This window comes from Anabrus simplex, chromosome 14, assembly GCF_040414725.1.
Source record: "Anabrus simplex isolate iqAnaSimp1 chromosome 14, ASM4041472v1, whole genome shotgun sequence".
In the NCBI taxonomy this organism is placed as follows: domain Eukaryota; kingdom Metazoa; phylum Arthropoda; class Insecta; order Orthoptera; family Tettigoniidae; genus Anabrus; species Anabrus simplex.
In genome coordinates, this window is record NC_090278.1 from 37,594,667 (window position 1) to 37,601,265 (window position 6,599).

At 39.0% G+C, this 6,599-nt stretch overlaps 1 non-coding gene across 1 annotated transcript; it reads right to left on the reverse strand.

Moving 5' to 3' along the window:
- Nucleotides 1–3,309: 3,309 nt before the first annotated feature.
- On the reverse strand, nucleotides 3,310–3,386 carry TRNAL-CAA (transfer RNA leucine (anticodon CAA)). The gene has a single exon. It is a non-coding gene; the product is annotated as a tRNA-Leu (tRNA).
- Nucleotides 3,387–6,599: the final 3,213 nt, after the last annotated feature.

Genomic DNA, 6,599 nt, shown 5'->3' on the forward strand with positions numbered 1-6,599 from the left:
TATAAATTCCAAGTTTATAAGAATTTTCGCACTTTTCCTTTTTTAAATTGTGTATCAAAACTCCAGCTACAAAATGAACCTCAATTATTAACATAGACTGTAATTTGGATCTTTTGTTGGGTTTTTATTCTGAGCACCAGAAAATATTAATATTTTTGTAAATAAATGTTATATAAAATCGAATTTCAATCCCATTGATCTGAATGAGGTACAGATTGTAGCACAACACTATGGGAGGAAACTCTGAAAAATTCATAATTATCTGTGAAACAGTAAGGGAGTTATGAAGGAAACCGTTAAAAAGACGGGAAATTTTGAACATTTTATTTTGAAATGTTGTAATTAGAATTTTGACATTATTGAAGTTGCTTCTGATTGCTCTGAAGCATGCCAATACTGGGTTATGAGCAACATTTGTCAACTACGTTTGTAGCATATATAACAATCGAATGAATATTGGCCTATTTTCCCTGTGTTAAGGTAGGTCTCCCCTCTTAATGAGATGAAATGAATGACGTGATATGTGGCAGCAGGAAGGGAGAGGGTGAAACCCGGTGCCAGCACAAAGCCTACTGCTGTTGAATTGCACCAAGCGGTCTGCTGACGACTTAACGTCACCGCATCATCTTTTGGTCACCCCTTTTAGTTGCCTCTTACAACAGGCAGGGAATACCCTGGGTATATTCTTCGTCTGCATCCCCCATCCACAGGCGATTGTGTGTTTGGTCTGTGAGAGCTATTTTATTTCGCACAAGTCTGCCGGCAATCCAGTTAGGACGCCCCTATCCGCCACCTAGGATGAGCCACATGGGAGTATCACCTGTCCCCCTGCTACGACAGCAGAGTAGGTTCATGGAGGGAAGTTTTCTTGCCACATGGCATGGAGTTCCATCTTGCATAAGCACAAATGGTTCTCCATTAGGGCACCCATCTTTTATCTGAGGCAGGAACCTCCACCTTGAGGCCTCTCGTCCACTGGAAGCAGAAGCCTGCATGAAGCTGTGATGATGGATTCTTAAGAACACGCACGAAAACGGCCGAACAATCCAAACTGCTGATGTCAAGTGGGACATACGTCCATTGGAACCAGCGTTGTTCATCAGTGATGCACGAATACCTACCTCCGAACTATCCAGATTGGTTTGGATTCTTCGGCCGAAGAGCTGCGTTTTACCCACAACACTGAAAAGCTGATACTTCTGGTACATGATAGAGCCGAGAACTATATGCACTAAAAATCTCAAAATAGGCATGCAAATAATATGCACTAAAAATCTCAAAATAGGCATGCAAATAATATGCACTATACAATGCCCAAATATGCACTAAACATTTTGAGTCAGCAAGCTTTCTGCAAATAGAATGCATGAAAAACAAAGTCCTAAACATAATGTGAAATATTCAAATATTTAAACGTAAAGATAAATATATTATTAAAAAACAACAAAAAGGAAAGCTATGTCCACATAGGTCATGAAGGCCCTTGGAGAATTGGAAGGTAAATGCTTCCACTTACTGTAAACTCAGCACCAAGTGGGACAGAGGGGATAGCCTTGTGCCACCTTTGCTCCCATAAATTGCTTGATGATGCTTGTTGTTTAAAGGGGCCTAACACCTAGGTCATTGGCCCTTCCCAAAAATTAACCCGGTACTGACTTAGTGCAGGCTGAGTGAACCTCGGGACCGTGTGCCGCTCCAGAAGTGGAACTCTCGTTTCTTACATTTTTCAACTTGCTGACGGGGAATGGAGCCCACATCCTTCGGAGTGAACCGAGCATGCCTTTACAGCTGTGGCTAGGCAGCCCCTAAATACATTATTATTTAGATTCAAACACATTATATTAGTATAATTAGTATAATTTTCTCATTTTTAAAATTCCAGTTTATTCCTCCTCTCTGTAAAAGAAATATCCTTTCAGCATCACAAGCAAGGGCATACAACTTAAAAATAGGCAAACTGAGGTCAACATCCACATCACCATCGGAACATTTACGGACTTTTTCTAATTTCTCTTAGATGATATAGATTTCAGTTCCCATAAGGAAATATTTATCTTGAATAAGTAAATTCATCATTCCAATATAATTGGTAAATGATTGCAAATTATAAATTTTCCAGCTAACTCATTCTTGGTTGCCAGCGTTTCGCCTCAGTCTGCCAATTTGGGCTCATTGGTTGGTAACTGGCACAGCCTGAGGCTCCTGTGCAGTGGCCATGTGTTTTGGTAGGTGTGCTAGTTACCAGCTGATGGTCCCAAATTGGCACAATGGGGTGAAATGCTGGTGACCAAGAATGGATTAGCTGGAAAATTTATAATTTCCAATAACAAACCAATTATGTTGGAATTATGAATTTTTCTTAGCCTCTAAGGTCCATTATCCTCTTAAGGACATGTGCCATTTTCTGCTTCACAATGCTGGTATGTTTTCCACTAGCTGTATCCTCACTTTTGATGGCAGTATCAAACATCTTTCAACTTCCAGAAAGCTCCATAAGTTATTGGTTGATGCTATTTTTTCTGACAGTATAAAATATATGCACAAAGGATAACAGACTATATAAGGACTCTTTACAGTGATTTCAATAGTATATTGGGTAATTACATGTTCATAATGAAAATAATTATTCACAACCAGTTGTCTGCTCCAGTGTATTGCCCTATTGGCAGGCAGCTGGGTACCCTACTACCACACATATTGCTGAATTCAAGAATGTGATTGAAGTGGCATTTGATTTTTCAGCTCAAGAATATAATTCTTGGGACTGTTCAGATATTGCTTTTGCCAAATGTTCCTATTGTGATGTTCCCTATTGTTTCATAAATTGTGTTGGTGAACCTCATGTACATATTTGAAGTTTGATGTTGGGCAAACTAAACCTCACACAATGGAATGCCTTCACCATCCTAATTACAGTGGTACATAAAGCTTCTAAATAAATTATGAACAAAAATTCCTGTTCGAGCAGAGAGGCATTTCTTAAGCTTGTGAAGGGTGCATATGGAAGCGGGGAACCTCACAGCTGACAAGCAGCTGTTGGACAGAAATGAGCTCCAGAGATGCAGAACAGTTTCTCATGGACTGTTATAAGTTATCACAAAGATTTTTGACACAGGAAATAGTGTGTCCATGAAATAAATATGAACAGGAATCACTATCATATCACCACTTGTTTGCAGAAATGAAGGAATATAGTGATAGATTTTTTAAGTATGCAAGAATGATCGAAATAGACTTCCAACGTATTAGGTCGTGTTACGTACGTGTAGTATGTGTTGAAGAGATGTTAAGTACAGAACAAAAATGACCAGCCGGACACCAGTGGGATCCGAACCCACAACCTCCCGATTTTGCGTCGGTTGCTCTACCAATTGAGCTATGGTGGCCTAGGCCATCTTTGTTCTGTTTGAAAGGATCTGAGCTACAGGTCTGGCACTGCTGCTAGCACACTGTAGAGTGCGTTTAAGTTGCCCGTTGTGGGGCATGTCAATGAATATTGAATTTTCACGACCGCATTGTAATCGAAACAGACTTTCAACGTATTAGGTCGTGTTACGTACGTGCAGTACGTGTTGAAGAGATGTTAAGTGTGCTAGCAGCAGTGCCAGACCTGTAGCTCAGATCCTTTCAAACAGAACAAAGATGGCCTAGGCCACCAAAGCTCAATTGGTAGAGCAACCGACGCAAAATCGGGAGGTTGTGGGTTCGGATCCCACTGGTGTCCGGCTGGCCATTTTTGTTGTGTACTTAACATCTCTTCAACACGTACTACACGTACGTAACACGACCTAATATGTTGAAAGTCTGTTTCGATTACAATGCGGTCGTGAAAATTCAATATTCAATGCAAGAATGAGTCTGGAAAAATTAAATTAATTGTGAATCAATCAAGCAGCAGTGGTGGCTATCTTCCATAACAAGGATGAAACACAGAACATGGAATGCTACACATTAATACTAGTCTTCTCATCACACTGAGTGTTTCCCAGCATCTGGGAAGTAGCGCATAGAAATACCCTAAACATTCCTGCTAACAGGTATGCACTATGAACCTGCTCATAGCAACCAGCTCCATTGTTCTCTGTGAGCTATGTAACTTAAATGCACGGACTAAATTCTGCTCACCAGATACTGCTTCATCATCATCATTTCCCTTTATCCAGCTGTAGCCGGGTAGGGGCAAATATGGTTCCTCTCCACTTTCTTCAGTCTTTCCACCACTCCTCCTCCAACACTGTGTCCCAGTCCAGGTTTCTTTCTATAATGCTGCATTGGATGGTATCCTTCCATCTCAATCGTGGTCGTCCACGGCCTCTCCTTCCTTGGATTTGCATTTCCATCACCTTTTTTGGCATTCTTTCGTCGCTCATTCGCTTTATGTGCCCAAACCATCTTAGTCGGCTCTTCTCTATTCTATCATTCATTTTTTCCACTCCAATTTCTTCCCGGATTTTCTCATTCCTTATTTTGTCTCTTCTACTCTTCTGTATCATACTCCTCAAGAACTTCATTTCGGCTGCCTGTATTCGACTCTCATCCTTCTTTGTCATTGTCCAAGTTTCTGCTCCGTAAGTTGTTATGGGTACGTAATACATCTTGTACATAGTATCCTTTGCTTCCGTTGGCACATCTTTGTCCCATAACATGTTTCTTATACTATGATAGAAACAACTTCCAGCTTGAATCCTTTTACTAATCTCAGCATTCAGTCGAGCATTCTCCATTAATTCACTCCCCAGGTATTTAAACATTTCCACTACTTCCAGGGGTTTGTCTGCAAGTCTAATCTGACCTTTCCCTTCTTTCTCCCCTCTAGTCATAACAAGAGTTTTACTCTTTTCTGCACTTATTTTCAATCCACATTCTTCAATATTCCCATTCACCACATTCAACTGTTCTTGAATCTTCCTGTCGTCTTCTCCCCAAATCACAATATCATCTGCAAATAACATCATGTTCATTTCTCTTCCTCCATATGCTGCTTTTGCTGTTCTGCTTATCCATGCTAATTGTCAAGAAAGCAGGTAACCAGCTCCAGCTATGTGCACATCATTGAGGTTAACACGTAACATCACTGTTTTGCTGCCACTGGTAATCATTCATCAGATGCTTATTAATAGATGGTTATGCATTTTCTCACAGGCTATGATCGTGTATGGGTGTATTTCCATGGCCCCCAGATGTTGCTTTCTAATCATCAACTCTGTACTGCTGCTGTATACACTTGTCAAGATCTCCAAAGCTCATTGCAGCTTGAACATGCTCGATAGTGAGGATAGTGCCCGAATTGAGAATTCCAACAGTAACTCTTGTCTGAGAGGAAGGAAAAGGTAAGTAGAGGCTTGGAGAAGTTCCTCTTTTTGCTTATTATTTTCATTACCTATTCAGAAGAAAAAATAAACTTCCAAAGGATTGTTTAGTAAACACACTAACAAGCCAAGATATACAGGGTGTCCCAGGAGATAGATATTTATTTCAATAATTAATTTCAACGAGCCAAAGGCTCATACAGAGGAATTGTACAATGAATAATATATTCAATGGCGGATCTACAAACTCTGAATACTTACAATGATATAATCAGGTGACCTAAATAGTAAAAGTAGAGACATCAATACAGAAAGTGCAAAAAATAAAAATAAAATACCATTCTATAGTTCCCTAATTATACGGTACTAAGATACTTAAACTACTTAGTACTACAAATAAGTAACAGTGCAACAGGATTGACAAAGCGGGGCAAGTGTTTGTTTTAAACATTACATATTTATAGCTCACCTATGAAGTATCTGTTCCATAGATTTTCCTTTGCCTTTCGTTTGAAAGTTATTAAAGTAGGGGCAATTTTTACGTCAGCAGGAAGTTTGTTGTATGCTTGAATTGCTGAGAATTTACAACTGTTCTTCCCATATTTTGAAGAGTGGATGTGATACAAGGTCAAGTCATCTGCATGTCTAGTTTGATACCTGTGGTTGTCTGAATTAGTTATTAAAGTAGTGTTGTGAAATATTATGTTTCTTTTTATTTTATACATTAGTAATACAGAATTAAGCTCTGTAATTATGCTGAGAGGTGGAATTTTGGTCTGAGTGTACAGGTCTTTTACTGGGGTGTATAATGGTAAGTTAAATATGTTCCTTATTGCCCTGTTCTGTATCACCATTAGCTCATTCAGGGAAGACTTCATACAATGTGACTAAATTACACGTAAGTACTGCAAGTGGCTATGTACTAGTGCATAATAAATTTGTAGGATGAGGTGTTTAGGGATTAAATATGTAAGTTTTTTTAGTAACCCAGCAACTGGGGTGATTTTCTTAGTTATGTATTCAACATGGTCATTCCAGGTCAGGTTCTCATCAATAATTAATCCAAGATATTTCACTTTATTTACTTTTTCTATTTCTGTATCATTTATGAGTAAATTATCACTATTTGAGTGAAGGATTTTTTGTTTTGAAATAAGTATATATTTAGTTTTCTGAAGATTAACTGTCAATTTGTTACACTGGTACCAGTGTAAGAGAGTGAGTATATCGGAATGGTCAATATTCAGGGATATGACAGGAATGATCATTTGAAGCAAAAGACCCCATATG